The sequence below is a fragment of the Antechinus flavipes genome, chromosome 4 (genome assembly GCF_016432865.1).
Source record: "Antechinus flavipes isolate AdamAnt ecotype Samford, QLD, Australia chromosome 4, AdamAnt_v2, whole genome shotgun sequence".
Taxonomy (NCBI): Eukaryota; Metazoa; Chordata; class Mammalia; order Dasyuromorphia; family Dasyuridae; genus Antechinus; species Antechinus flavipes.
This window is the reverse complement of record NC_067401.1, coordinates 217,921,620-217,938,342: the sequence shown is the minus strand read 5'-3', so window position 1 is coordinate 217,938,342 and position 16,723 is coordinate 217,921,620. Positions and strand designations below refer to the sequence as shown.

General features: G+C 34.1%; 1 long non-coding RNA gene across 1 annotated transcript in view; it reads right to left on the bottom strand.

Annotated features, from left to right (window-relative positions):
- Positions 1-568: 568 nt before the first annotated feature.
- The window catches only part of LOC127561846 (uncharacterized), a 40,103-nt gene continuing 23,948 nt past the window's right edge, over positions 569-16,723 (bottom strand). Inside the window, exon 3 of the long non-coding RNA XR_007953551.1 lies at positions 569-990. This is a non-coding gene — a long non-coding RNA (uncharacterized LOC127561846). The remainder of the gene's footprint in view (positions 991-16,723) is intronic.

The following is a 16,723-nucleotide window of genomic DNA, read 5'->3' as shown; positions in this document are numbered from 1 at the left end:
AATGATTCAAAAGAGAGAGGTGGCAGTGTCAGAAGAGATGAAGAAGAGTAGACCAAAGATAGTAAGGAAGTAAAATTTACAGGTCTTGGCAACAGATACTATTAGGAAAAGAGAAAGTAAGATGAGACCCGGATTTCATGACTGACAGGATGACAGGTGCCTTCTAGAGTAACAGGGAAATTTGTAAGGAGGACACGGTTTACTGTTACCTTGTATTAGTTTTTTTCTCTAGTTATTTATGCATGTATTATCTCCTTGGATAGAATGTAAGCTTTTCAGGGGCAGAAATTTCTCCATTTTCATTTTTATATGTCTATCTTAATAAATTCTTATTAATTGAGTGAGAACCTTGAGTGGGAAGCTGAATCTCCTCTTCTGTCATTTACCCTATTAAAAGGCTTTGGACAATATATTCATCTTCTCTAGGTTTCAAATTCCTCATCTGTAAAATACGGGATTGGATCAAATGACTTCAAAGGTGCCTCCTAGTTCTAGATATATGATCCAACAATTCCTTAATGTCAAAATTTCTTGGATTCCCACATGATTAACAGTTATAATACGAGTATTTTATTTATTTATTTATTTATTGCTTTTTATTGTTTTCTTTTTTCTGGTTATACATGTGTATTAATTTTTTTCAATATACATTTCTTTATGAATCATGATGGGCAAGAAAATTCAGAACAAAAGGAAAAAACCATGAGAGAAAAAAAAAAGAAAAAGAAAAAAAAAGTGAACATGGCATATGATGACTTGCATTCATTCTCCATAGTTCTCTCTCTGGATACCGATGGTGTTTTCTTCCAAAGTTTATTAGCATTGCCTTGGATCACTGAACTGCTGAGAAGAACCAGATCTTCCATAGTTGCCCATTGCATAATATTGATGGTATTGTGCATACTGTATTCTTGGTGTTGTTTTGCTCAGCATCACTTCCAGATCAGTGTTTCTGGAGACGTGAGTCCCGCTTTTCATCTCTTAAGTGAGCTAGGAACAAGAGGGGAGAGACACTGAAACTCATGAAAATGGAGTCCACTTTATTGGTCATTCTTATACACTTATATACATAAATATACTTACATAATAGGCTCTACACAGCACTTGTGCAACTCAAGAATTTCTTTGTTCTATATTTGTGCCATGTAGCAATTCCTGCCTTATGTCTCTGGTTTATGTCAGGTAGTCTCTGTGAAGACCATATCAAATTTATGGTTCCAGGTACATCCTATTATTGTATATATTCATATACTTGTGCTAGCCTCTGGGAGTAAATAGTCGTCATGGAGAACCAATCCAAGCATGCCAGCAATTCTGGTAGAGGTTAGAGGGAAATACTGTGACCTCCCTGTAATCACTGCTTGTGATCCTCAACAAGTTCATGTAAATCTTTCCAGGCCTTTCTAAAATCAGATTGTTCCTAATTTTTTTATAGGACAATAATATTCTATTACTTTCACATACCATAACTTATTCAGCTATTCCCCAATGTAATATTAGTATTTATTGACTAAGAAAATATACATCAATAAAAAGCTGCAGTGAATTCAGGAAGTCTTCTTTTAAATGAACTTATTTTTAAAAATTACAATTGCAATTAGGGACATTGGGAAATTGTAGTTCTGCATAAATACTGATATTCCTTATTTTTTATTGTATGCTATTATATGTATTCTTACTGTATGTAGTATATGTATTCTTGCCATTCTATCATCACTGAGCATAATAATCACACATTTTTCTTTTTTTCTTTTTATTTCATTTATTTATTATTTTTTCTTTTTTAAAATAACTTTTTATTGACAGAACCCATGCCAGGGTAATTTTTTACAACATTATCCCTTGCACTCACTTCTGTTCCGATTTTTCCCCTCCCTCTCTCCATCCCCTCCCCCAGATGGCAAGCAGTCCTATATATGTTAAATAAGCCACAGTATATCCTAGATACAGAAAATAGAAATAACCCGGGAAGAAAAACAAAAATGCAAATGGTTTAGATTCATTTCCCAGTGTTCTTTCTTTGGATGTAGCTGCTTCTGTCCATCATTGATCAATTGAAACTGAGTTAGATCTCTTAATCACACATTTTTAACAACATACATTTGAACAGTACATTCTTTTAGATTTTGATTACAGGGAACTGGGATCTTTACTATGTATTGAATAGGGTTCATGCTTAGGTGGATACATAATAAAGAACATTTGAATGTGACCTTGGACACTGAGTCTCAATTTCCTCATCTGTAAAATGATGCTGTTGGATTATTCAATAAATATCTATCAACCACCTATTATGGGGAAAGCACTCTTGAACCTACTGGAATGAACCTGGCTGAGGCTCCTAGCTTATATGCTCTACACTGAGTATAAACCAATCATTATATCACTAGGAAACCATTATTTGTTGTAAGATTAAGTCAATCATACTGAATTTAGAGAACTATTAAGCATCATGCTAAACTAGATTGGCTCATCAACCATTGTCTCATCAATTCCACTTAGTACCTTGTAAGAATCCTTGTTTCAAGTTCAGAGTTCTGGCCCATAACAGATAAGTCCTAGGACATTCCCTGTGTCTTTACAAAGAAAAGAAATAATTTGTGTAGTACCACATAGATAGTATCAGAGGCATATTCCAGCTGATTTCACCTCCTGTGCTTCATTGCAGATGCCAGAGATGTTGTTCATTTGTTTCAATCATGTCTCAATCTTTGTGATCCCTTTTAAATTTTTCCTTGAAAAAACTGGAGTGGTTTGCCATTTCCTTTTCCAGCTCATTTTACAGCTGAGGAAACTGAGGCAAATAAGATTAAGTGACTTGCCCAGGGTCACACAGCTAGTAAGTGTCTGAAGTTAGATTTGAGCGCATGAAATGAATCTTTGTGATTCAAGCCCAGTGTTTTATCCACTGAATTAATACCTGATACAGTTACCAGAGAGATAAACACAGAAACTCCTCTCACAATTTTTATTCTCCCTGGAGGTGGGATTCAGTATGTTTATAGATAAATAAATACAAGGTAGTTTGAGCAGGGAGCAAGCATTAACAACTGAGGGGATCAGGGAAGATTTCATAGAGAGAAAATGTCAAAGTTTAGCTTCTAAGGAAGACAAAAACTTTAATTGGAACCATGGGAAAATGCTAGATATGAGTGAAAACATGTGGGTCTAAATCCCAGCTCTGTTACTTTCTACCTGTGTGATAGGGAGAGGGGGGAGCAAGTCATTTAATCTTTCTGGGCCCTAATTTTCCCATCAGTTAAATAAGAAAATTAGATTTGAACTCTAAGGACTCTTTTAACTCCAGATCTGGGATCCTATGGTTTTTACTCCCTGTTAAGCATCTTCATCTGGATCTTCCATCATTTCTCAGATTCAATCTGTCCAAAAGAAAGTTCCTTTCCCCTCCCATAAATCTGCTGTTCCTCCTAACACCTCTCTTTCTATTAAAGGCACTACAATCTTCCCAGACATCCAGGTTTATAACTTCAATTGTATTTTTTAAAGAAAAAATATTTTTAATTTATGGACTAAAACAAGCATTTCTATAACATAATACAATAAAAGATGATTACACATGAAATTGTACATCTACTACATACAACTTGCTATTCCTTTCAAAAATGCAACAAAATTATAATAATTTTAAAATAAATTAAAATTTTTTTATTTCCCTTCCCTGCCCCCCATTCCCGATCTTAGAGAAGGCTATCATTAGACACAAATAGATATGTGTGTGTGTATGTGTATATGTATGTGCCTATATAAGTGTATTATGTATGTATGTAAGATTATTTTATACATACTTCTATTAGTTTCTTCTCTGTATGCAGAAAGCTTCTTTATATAACCTTTATAATTAGTTTGGGTATTTTTAATAATCAAAATAGCTTATTTATTCAAAATCATTCTTAAAACAATATTACTATTACTGTACATAATGTTCTCTTGGTTTTGTTCATTTTATTCTTCATTATTTTGTGTATATCTGTACATGTTTTTCTAAAAATCATTGAGCTCATCACTTCGTATAGCAGAATAATATTCTATTACAGTATCATATATTCTTTTTTAAAAATTAAATTAAATTTAATTTTATAATAACTTTTTATTGACAGAACCCATGCCAAGGTAATTTTTTTTTACAACATTATCCCTTGCACTCACTTCTGTTCTGATTTTTCCCCTCTCTCCCTCCACCCCCTCCCCTAGATGGCAAGCAGTCCTATATATGTTAAATATGTTGCAGTATATCCTAGATACAATATATGTGTGTAGAGCCGAACAGTTCTCTTGTTGCACAGGGAGAATTGGATTCAGAAGGTAAAAATAACCCGGGAAGAAAAACAAAAATGCAAATAGTTTACATTCATTTCCCAGTGTTCTTTCTTTGGGTGTAGCTGCTTCTGTCCAGCATTTATCAATTGAAATGCATTAGGTCTCTTTGTCAAAGAAATCCACTTCCATCAGACTACATCCTCATACAGTATCGTTGCTGAAGTGTATAATGATCTCCTGGTTCTGCTCATTTCACTTAGCATCAGTTCATGTAAGTCTCGCCAGTCCTCTCTGTATTCATCCTGCTGGTCATTCCTTACAGAACAATAATATTCCATAACATTCATATACCACAATTTACTCAGCCATTCTCCAATTGATGGGCATCCATTCAATTTCCAGTTTCTAGCCACTACAAACAGGGCTGCCACAAACATTTTGGCACATCTGGGTCCCTTCCCCTTCTTTAGTATTTCTTTGGGATATAAGCCCAATAGAAACACTGCTGGATCAAAGGGTATGCACAGTTTGATAACTTTTTCGGCATAATTCAAGATTGCTCTCCAGAATGGTTGGATTCGTTCACAACTCCACCAACAATGCATCAGTGTCCCAGTTTTCCCGCATCCCCTCCAATATTCATCATTATTTTTTCCTGTCATTCTAGCCAATCTGACAGGTGTGTAGTGGTATCTCAGAGTTGTCTTAATTTGCATTTCTCTGATCAATAGTGATTTGGAACACTTTCATATGAGTGGTAATACTTTCAATTTTATCATCTGAAAATTGTCTGTTCATATCCTTTGACCATTTATCAATTGGAGAATGGCTTGATTTCTTATAAATTTGAGTCAGTTCTCTATATATTTTGGAAATGAGGCCTTTATCAGAACCTTTAACTGTGAAGATGTTTTTCCTAGTTTGTTGCTTCCCTTCTAATCTTGTTTGCATTAGTTTTGTTTGTACAAAGGCTTTTTAATTTGATATAATCAAAATTTTCTATTTTGTGATCAGTAATGGCCTCTAGTTCATCTTTGGTCACAAATTTCTCCTCCACAAGTCTGAGAGAAAAACTATCCTATGTTCCTCTAATTTATTTATAATCTTGTTCTTTACAGTATCATATATTTTTAATCTTAAACTACAGAATAGGGTGGAGCTGGGCAATTAGGGGAAAGTTGTAGATAGCCTCTTGGGTTCTCTAAGGTTGGGTAGAGATTAATTGTGTGAGCTCAAGAAAATCCCCTTACACTCATGTGCTTCAGTTTTCTTTGTAAAATGATGAGGTTGTATGCTGGATTCACCTTGTGCCAGTTCTCCAAAATCGATTGTTAAAATTTTCAAAGGTAGCTTTTTCACCTTGGAAATTAACAAATGCTACATATCAAGGTTTGAGTTATTGTTTGGCACTCTGGACTTTAAAAAGTGATGGAGAAAATATTAATAATAAAGATTACATTTTGAAGTGTATTATGAGTATATTTTCTTCTCTCTGTATTCTTCCCCTTCCAGCTCTATTTCCTATGTTCCTTCTATCCTATGATTGATCTCCTTTATCTTGTTCTTTCAGAAGCTGTTCAATTTCCCTTCCAATTCAGTATGCTCTGCTCAGGAGAGCAGGGAGAGATCTGGGCAATTTATGGAGATTCACAAATTGTCTTCTGGGACAGGTAAGTGGTACATAGGGCCAGTCCTAGAGTCAAGAAGACATCTCCCTGAGTTCAAATCTGACCTTAGACACTTACTAGTTGTATTGAGCTTCAATTTTCTCATCTGCAAAATGAGCTAGAGAAGAAAATAGCAAACCGTTCCAGCATTTTTGCCAAGAAAACCTCCAAAGGGGTCACAAAAAATTGAGCAGGATTTAGCTGCCATCACCACAAAGGAATTAATGAATAATGGGAGCTGATGACATCACAGTGGGACAGAATACAGAATGAGAAGAGAATTTAGGTGACCACATTAGGACTTGGCCAGAACATGCACACTTTGTGGGGCAGGTGATCTGTATGTTCCCTTCCAAGTATAAATCCCATGATCCCTGATTGCTGTTAATAATGTTTTAAATCAGTCAACTTTTGGATCGAGTCATGCTGTTAGGAACTGCTACCATCTAGTGGCAAGTTTTGAGCACAGACACACAATGTAAATTAGTTTTGGCTATTGTGATAGATATACCATAGCCTTAATAAATGATGAAAACAAAGGCTAAAACAAAAGAATTTTTTACTTGACTTTGAGATGTCTATTTTGCACAACTTATATGTTTTAATGAATGGAAAATGGAGTTTTATTATTATAGTTATATCAAGGGAACAAGCAAGTAAGTGAAAGAATAAGTTAAAAATTTGATGCAAGACTGTCAAAGCCAAGTGAAAGCAGAGGGCTCAGATGAATACACTGTTAATATTTGTTAGCATAGGTATACATAGACTGCTGGATCTTTTTCTAATGATACATCTTAGCTGATGCAATTGCCCCTGCACTGAAGCTATGCTCAATTCTGAGTTACAGAAGGCATTGATTGGTGAGCCCCTCAAATATTTGGGGGAGGGGAGAAACTGGGTTGCCTAAAGTGGGGCAAACTCACTCACCTTGGAAAATGGAGCAGATCAATGCTCCTGTGCTAGCAAGAATAGAACTGGGTTCAATAATAGCCTCTAAACATCAAGTGTAGGTGATTCTGTCTTTCTCTCACATACAACCCTTTTATTCTATCTTTTCAATGTACAAGTGTTATCTTATTTTTTTCTCCTACCTACATCACATTGGGAGAAAAAGAAAATCTTATAACAAATTTACACAGTAAAAACAAATTCCTGCATTTATTATAAAAAAACAATGTATGTGTCATTTTGTATCTGGACTTCAGGACCAAGATAGATAGCATTCATCTTTACTGGTCCTCTAATAATGTGGTTGATCACTTCGATGATTATAGTTCAGAGTCTTCCATTGGTTTTTTTCCTTCATAATTTATTGTATAAATTATTCTGTTGGCTCTGCTCACTCCATACTACATCAATTAATGTACTTACATCAATTAATGCAAGTCTTCCCAGGTTTCTCTGAATTCATCCCTTTAATCTCTGCTATAATTTCTGCATGGGATGTGTTTATTCCCTTAGAGTCGGACCTGTAAAATTTTAAATTAAAGTGTCTCTTTCTGGCCACCATTAACTTTTATTGCTGTTTCTCATAGTAGAATATAAGTTTCTTGAGGGGAAGGTCTGTCTTTGTTTTTATCTTTGTATACCCAGTTCTAGACAAATTGTAAATATTTAATAAATACTTTGTTTATTTATTTGTGATTACACTTTAGATCTCAGCATGACAAAGGCTAGTACATATAATGCTTGACATAAAGTTTAGAAGACTTCAGTTCAAAACCTTCCTCAGACAATAGCTGAGTGACCCTCCCCCCTCCACCTCACTCGCGAGCAAGTGATTTAATCTCTCAAACTCAATTTACAATTTCTGTAAAGTTGAGATAACAATAACACCTAATTCACAGAGATGTTTTGAAGATCAAATGAGATAACAAATGTAAAATGCTTTTCAAATCTCAAGGGGAGGTAGGGAAGGGGATTCAAGAAGGGGAAAGGGTGGTAGAAGAAAGAACATATTGAAGAAGGGAGTTGTTAGAAGGAAAACACTTTAGAGGAGAGATAAGATAAAAGGAGAGAAAAATAGAATAAATAGTTGAGAAATATAGTAACAATAGTAATTGTGAAAAGAATTTTGAATCAAGTTTCTCTTATGAAGGCCTCACTTCTCAAATATATAGGGAACTGAGTCAAATTTATTTTTTAAAATGAGCCAATTACCATTTGATAAATAATGAAAAGATATGCTCTATGCCCAAAGGGCTATAAAATCATGCATATTTTTTGACCTAACAACACCAGATTAGGCATGTATCCCAAAAGAGATTAAGAAGGAAAAGAACCTATATATGTACAAACATATTTATACCAGCTTTTTCCTCAAGGCAAAGAAGTGGAAATTGAGAGAATACCCATCAACTGGGGAATGGTTGAATAAATTGTGGCATGTGATCACTATTAAATCACTATTGATTATAAAGATACAAATTAGGAAAACTCTGAGGTGTCCACCCGTCTCAGATTGACTAAGATGACAGGACAGGATAATGATAAATATTGGAGGGAATGCTGTGGGAAACCTGGAACACTAATGTATTCTTGGTGGAGTTGTGAATTGATCCAACCATTCTGCAGAGCAATTTGGAACGATGCCCAAAGGGCTATCAAACTGTTCATACTCTTTGATTCAGTAGTGTCTCTGCTGGGTCTGTATCCCAAAGAGATCATAAAAAAGGAAAGTATCCACATGTGCAAAAATATTTGTAGCAGCCCTTTTTATAGTGGCAAAACTGGAAATTGAATGGATGGCCATCAATTGGGGAATAGCTGAATAAGTTATGGTTTATGAATGTTTAATAAATATTATTGTTTTATAAAAAATGATGAGCTAAATAAGCTAGAACTACTTACATGAACTGATGCTGAGTGAAGTGAGTAGAAGCAGAGAACTTTGTACATAGTAACAAGATTATGTAATGATCAACTCGTGATGGACTTGGCTCTTTTCAACAACAAGGTGATTCAAAGCAATTCCAAAAGATGTGTGATGGAAAGTGACATCCATCCCCAGAGAGAGGATTATGGAAACTGATTATTAACTAAAGCATAGTATTTTCATCTTTTTTTGGTATTTGCTTGTTTTTTTTCCCCCTCTCATGTTTCCTTTTTCTTTCACCTTTTGATCTGATTTTTCTTGTGCAGCATGACAAATAAAGAAACATGTTTAGAAGAATTGCATGTTTAACTTGTATTGGATTGCTTGTTTTCTATGGGAGGAGGTGGAGGAGAGGTAGGAAGAAAAATCTGGAAAGCAAGATTTTGCAAAGGTGAATGTTGAAAACTATCTTTGCATGTATTTGGAAAAATAAAAAGATATAAAAAAGAAATGATAAGCAGGATCCTCTGAGAAAAACCTGGAAAATCCTTCATGAGCTTCTGCAAAGAGAAATGTGCTGTATACAAAGTAATAGCAATGATCAGCTGTGAATGATTTCTATTCTCAGCAATACAATGATCCAAGACTAGGGCTGAAGAACTTATGATGAAAAAATACTATCCACACCCAGAGATTGTATCTAAATACAGATTGAATCATACTATTTCACTTCATTTTTCTTGAAGGTTTCTTTTTTGGGGAGGGGAAATCTATGTTTTCTTTTGCAGCATGATTTTTATAGAAATGTTTTGCTTGACTTTATATGTGCCTTCTCAGTGGGGGGCTGAGGGGAGAGAATCTGGACTCAAAGTTTTAAAAAATAAATGAAAGGAATTGTTTTAAATGCAACTGGAAAAATAAAACATTAAAAAGTATATAATTTGGGGCATCTAGGTGGTGTACAGTAGATAGAGCATTAGTCCTGAATTCAGGAGGATCTGAGTTCAAATATGATCTCAGACACTTAACACTTCCTAGCTGTGTGACCCTGGATAAGTCACTTAACCCCACTTGCCTCAGTTAAAAAAAAAAAAAGGATATAATTCCAATGTTACTTTTAAAGCTGTTCTTCTTATCTGTTCACTTAAACTTCCTTCTCTTCTGTGCCTTAAAAAAAACCTGTTTCAATGACTGTCACCATTGCTAACTCTCTCCTCCAATTAAAAACCAATGAAAAGAAGAAACACTCACTTATAACAAATAAACATAGGAAAACAACATTAACCTATTCAGTAGGTATGTCCACTAATGTGTGTTTCTTTCTTCACCTTGAGTCCATCATCTCTTTGTTAATAGGTAGATAGCATGCTTCATCATATATCCTTTGGAGACATATATACTTTGTCATTGTCTTGATCATAGTTCTTAAATCTTTCAATTTTTTAAAAAAAATAATGATTGTGTCCTTGTATAATCTGTTGTCTTGGTTCTGCTCACCTTATTGTGCCTCAATTCATACTATCCAAGATTCTTTTATTCAAGTCTCTTCTTATTTTTAATAATAATATTTCTTTACTTTCATATACCACAATCTGTTCATCCATTCCCCAATTGATGGACAACTCATTTTTAATTTTTACTTAAGTATTTTCTCTTTTTCACTCTCCTTCTAGGATCAGGACACACACACACACACACACATATATGTGTGTATATACATATTATACATATGCATACATATGTCATATGTTTATCATATATATGTATGTATGTATATATAATAAGCCTATATTCAACACTTGTAGCTATTTTTCCCTATTATCTTTCCTCTTAATTCTTTTTACTATCCCTGCTTGAAGTTGACATATTTGATATATTTATTGAATTTGATATATTTCTATACAAATTTCATCGTGGTTCAGCCTTCTTTTGTTCAGTTCAAGAAAAAGGAAGGTTCATCTAATGCCTGCATTTTCTAATCATCTTTAATGCCACAGTTTTTCATATGGTATCTTGTCCTTCCTAAGTCTTCTTTTAATAGAAACTTTGTGTAATATTTATAAGATCTTAGATTGAGAGCTGGATCTTAGAGCCCATGAAGATCAACTCTTTCATTTAAGAGATGAAGAAACTGAGTTCATAGAGCTAATGAATGTCTGAAGCAGGATTTAAACCCAGGTCTTGGATCCAAGTTCAATGTGTTATCTCAGAACTCCTTAAACTTTTCCACTCATCACCCCTTTTCACCCAAGAAATTTTTACACATCTGTGTATGTAGGTATATAAAATAAGTATATAAATCACACATTTATTCATAATAAATCATAATTTTGTGACTTCCACATTCAATTATGTGACCCCCATATGGGGTTGTGATCCATACTTTAAGAAGCTTTACTCTATCATTTCTAATTCCTTTACCATAACCAAAGCACCTTTCATTCCAATGTCAACTAGTCTAACTCTTTTCTTTCCCCACAAATAATAAACATTATGATTCTGTTTTTTTCTTGGAGTTTCTTGGAGTGCAGGGCATATACTAGAACTGTCAGGATATCTAGGCAAAACAGTATGCATATAAAATGAACTACTGAAATCCTTAGTTCAAGGGAACATTTGATGTTCATTGATGTCCAATTTAAAGAATGGATTTCTTTCTTCTTCAACTCTTTCAACCAAACCTCTCATTCTTTTGACCAACTTCTGCCTCTTGCAACCCTTATGCCTTTCCTTTATTGTGCTAACTATCATCACTTGTTCATTTTTTTTTTTCTGAAGCTCAATAGAATAAATTTATATTTTTAAAAATCTGACATTGCAAAGAAATATCTTCAAATATCTCTGGGATGCATACCTTCTTAAATATATTGCTTAAAAAGATTTTTTTTTACTTTTATTAGAGTAAAGGAATAGTCATCATCATCATGGCTAACATTTATATAGCTCTTATAATGTCAGGCTCTGTGCTAAGCAATTTATAATTTTTCTCATTTGATCCTCACAGGGGAAATTCCCATAAGGCTAAATTTGACATTGTCTTCTATCTGTCAAAATATATACAAGCTCATTCAGGTGTCTCTGTGGAAATAATGCAATATCTATTATGGTACACACTCTTAGTAACTTTGGGGCCTCTTTGGTCACTTTGGGGGTCTATAAGGACTTTGTAGTTTTGTAAAATTTGGAGTAAAGAAGGAGGACAAGAGATTTTAAAAATGGTAACATAAAACAAAACTTCACATAGTTTCCCATGCTTCTTTTTATTTTTGAGATTTTTGAAGAATAGACTGTTTCAAGTCACCAAAAACAGAAGATAATCTTGAAAGCCTATATTGAAACCTGGAAGAAACTTTAAAACCCAGCCAAGCCAACCCTTTCATTTCATAAATGATGAAAATGAGACTGAGAGATTAGAAATGATTTGTCTGGGGTCATAAAGCTAGTCAGTGTCAGAAGAACAGTTTAAATACAAATATTTCTGACTCTAAGCCCAGTATACTATCCATGATATCACATTACCTCCATCATAGAGTTTACATTGATGAGAACTTAGAAATTATGTCACTTATATTAAAGATGAAGTCATTGAAGCTTAGGGTAGTTAAATAACTTTTTAAAAGTTATACATTAATATATGTAAAACTAGGATTGGACCCAAATGTTCTCATACTAAATTCACTGTTTTTTCATCTCTTACTTTGAACATTGGTAAACTTAATCTAAATTGTATAGTATGTTAAAACATAACCTAGTAGCAGTAACAGTAGCAATAGTAGTGTAGTAGTAGCAGCTGCAGTAGTGCTAATAATAATAATAATAATAACCATAATAATAGTAGCAGCAGCAGCAGCAGTTGCAGTAGTAATAATAATAGTGTCTATAATAATAGTAGTAGTAATAGTAGCAGTAGCAGTAGAAATAATAATAGTAGCAGCAGTAGCAGTAATAATAATATTATTATCCATAATAATAGCAGTAGCAGCAGAAATAGCAAAAGTAATAATAATAGTAGCCATAATAAAAGTAATAGTAGCAGAAGTAGCAAGAGTAATAATAACAGTAGCCATAATAACAGTAGTAATAGCAGGAGCTCCACCAGCAGTGGCAGCAGCATACATAATAAAAAGCAGCTTTTCCTTACCTACCCCAACCTTTCTTTTCTATGTTCTATGATCTAACCAAACTTACCTTTTCTCTTTCTCTCACATAAACTTCCATCTTTCATTTCTGCAACTTTGCACCGACTTCTATTATGTCTAGAATGCAGTACCTCCTTACCTCCAATTGATAGATTCCATATTTTCTTCCAAATTCTACCCCAGCAATCCATTCTTACAAAAAAACCTTTCCTGGCAAAACTTTTTCCAGTCAAAATACCTGAACTGCTAGTGCTCTCTCTCCTAAGCAATACTGTATTTAATTACCTTGGATTTACATTGCATTCATTTTATAAATACTTATATGTTATTGTCCAATTGTTTCAGTTGTGTCTCTTTGTAAGCCCCCCCTTTTCTTTTTGGCAAAAGGTATTGTAGTTTCCTTCTCCAGCTCATTTTACAGGAGAGGAAACTGAGCTAAACAGAGTTAAATGACTTGCTCAGGATCATACAGCTAGTAATTGTTTGAGGCTGAATTTGAATTCATGTCTTTTTGACTCAAAATTCAGCTACCCATAAACTTATAAACACGTATATCCTTGATATATAAGCTCTGTCAGGAACAAGATTTGTTCATTTTTGTCATTGTACTCTCAGAATCTAGCACAATTCCTGTCACATGGAAGGATTTAAGATATATTCTTTAGATTTTTAAAATTTTGTTTCTTAATCTTTTTTATATCATAGGATCTTTTGGTAGGTAGTCTGGTAAAGCCTATGAACCCTTGTCACAACATTTTTAAATTATTAAAATAACATACACAAGATTATAAAAGAAGACAAATATGTTGACATTCAGTTATCATAATATATATATTTTAAAAATTTCAACAAGTTCATATGCCCTGGGATTCTAACCAGGTAAGAATGTCCTGGTTAGAATCTCTTATTCAAGCTCCTTCCAGGAAAATATTCTTTGAATGTTTGTGAATGTGAAGTCTCAATGGTCTTTCTCTTTCTTATTCACTCTCACTTGACTAAGATCTTGGGCTTAAGGATGGGAGGAGGATGCTACAAAAAGCTGATAGCAAAAATCAGTGTAATCATTTACTGGCAAAAGAGTGAAATGAATATAGAGATATTTACAGGATACATATGGTGTCAGAGGAGAGCCTGGCAGAAGCAAAGCCACATTTTCCCCAGAACTGCCTAACCTACATTCTTGAGGAAGAACTGTGGTGTGATGAGTAAAACCAGACCTGGGGCAGTATGACTTTCTTACTGAGCTAATCCCTCCCACAGTGGTCTTGTGGGAGAATCAAGGGACACTTGAATTCTGATTTCAGGATCATGCAGAATTACTATATTGCTTATTTTTTCTCTAGGATCTTCCTTCTGATATTGCTGATGTGTGAGAGAAGGATGATAGTGGTTAGATTCTAGTTTAAAACTGAATTGGTATCTTCATTGCTATCATATTCTTAAAGACCCAGGTTCCAAAAAATCTCTGTGAAATGGAGGGCAAGGATGAGATGAACCATGAAAAAAAGTGGTTTTTGTTTTTTGACTGCCTATGTTTGGGTATAAGCTATTGTCATGAGTATAATAATAACAGTAACCACACATTGCATTTATAGAGTGATTTAAGTGTACAATGTCCTTTATATACATTGTCATTTGAGAAATAGGTTATAGTAATGGAAAGATTACCCTTCAAAATCTTGAAGACAACTATAATCAAATCTTTTGACTAATTCTCCAGTCTCTTCAGTAAACAACTACTGCAACTATTACTACTACTACTACTACTACTACTACTACTACTACTACTACTACTATTAGTATTGCTTCTGCTGTTACTAATATTGCAACAACTACTGCTATTAGTACTATTCTTATGACTACTACTACTACTACTACTGCTTCTACCAGTATTATAATAACAAAAATAATTATAACTACTGCCACCACCACTACTACAACAACTACAACTACTACTTCTACTACCACTAATATTACTACTACTACTTCTGTTACTACTATTATATATATATATATATATATATATTTGCACTTCAAGATGTGATCTGCATCACAACTTTATGAAGCAGGTATTATTATTGTCCCCCATTTTATAGATGGGGAAATTGAAGCAAATAGAGAAATACTTCTCCAAGGCCATGTAGCTAGTAAGTATCTGAGATAAGATTAAAATTTAGGTCTTTCTGACTCCAAGTTCTACTTCCTATCCATTGTATTACCTAGATACCTTTACCAAGTCGATTATCCTCTCTGAATGTTCTTCAACTTGACCTTCCTATTATAGCAGACAGACTACAATTTCTGGCCTAAGACAGGAGAGAGCAAGACAACCTGTAAGTTATCCTTGTCCAGATGTTTGCTTGTTCACTACTTCAGTATGTTTGTGTGTCTGAGAGAAGTTTAGAGGGGGACAGAAGTGAAGAGAAGATTCGTATTACCAGCTGTTACAGGCATATAGAGGGGAGGACAGCCCTTAGCTGCAGGCAGATAATCCATCAGCTGCTACTGGGCAGGAATCTGGTAACAGCTGAAGAATACAAAAGCAGGGTAAAAAGAAGATTTGTCCTTGGAGCTGTGATATACCTTCTGCAAGGTTGTGAAGGAAGAGAACTAGATTGAAAGGGTACCTGTTATTAGAGATGTTATATGTAAAAAGAAAGATATGACCATCAAACACTGGAAGGACACCTTGGGTATCCCTCCTAAACTCAGGAAAGAAAATGTCAGGTTGTCACTAAATGATTCTATGCCATCTCTCACTTGCAATCTTTCTGGTTACCCACTTTGAAACACTATGAAGACTCAAGTCTACTCTTTCATGTTCTTTCCTGAGATGTAAGTAGAGATTTAGTTGAAAGGAGAGATTAAAACCCAAGAGAGCTGGTGACCCAAAAGATAAGAGTTCTGAACCTGGAATCAGTAAGACATGAATTAAAATCCAGCCTCAGATACTATCTGTGCGACCCTAGCAGAGTCACTTAACCTTTGCTTCAGTTTCCTTAATTATAGCACCTATTTAACTCTGAAGATCAAATAGGATAATATTTGTAAAGCACTTAGCATAATGCCTGGCACATAATAGGATCCATGTAAATGAGTATACCCTTCCCAATTACTATATTTAAGTAGATAAGTGGAATTGGTAGTCTGATGAATGTTATATTACTTCGATACTTTTGGAGTTATTAAAATTATGAGCAGAATTTCATTCATTGTGAATAACAAAAATTCCTTCAGGAGAACGTAGGAAAACAATTCATCAGAATTTCCCATTTGGTTGACAAAAACCACACTATACATTGTTTAAAAAGGCATCTTGGAAAGTTATAGAATTTTTGTTGGGGCATTTTTTTCCAGTGACTAAGTTAAGTGTTTTGGTTATAATTATATGAAATCTGTCTTATAGTAAGGAGTTTCATCATAATTCCTTCTTTATATATCTCCATTATTGCCTTTACCTCCATATCTATGTTTTGTGGATAGAACAATGGCCTAGGATATGATGGCTCAAATGTGTATTATAGTCATTAATAAATTTACCATTTGTGTTAGTCTAAGTCAATTTGATTTGTCACTATTGTTGCTGTTATTCTTGTAATTGTTTTCTTTAGGACTTGTAGTTGTTTTCTATAGGACTTGTGATTTTGTTAGTATGCTTGATTCTCCAATAATGTGCTGGCGAATATTTAACAACTGCTTTTTTTTCCTTAAAAAATTGTACTCATGACACATTTTTAAATTTAATCTGTTTTATTAACATTTTCTCCATCAATTTCTTATGTTTAGAAAATCAGTAAATTATGCCCTGAGCAATAGCATTTGTC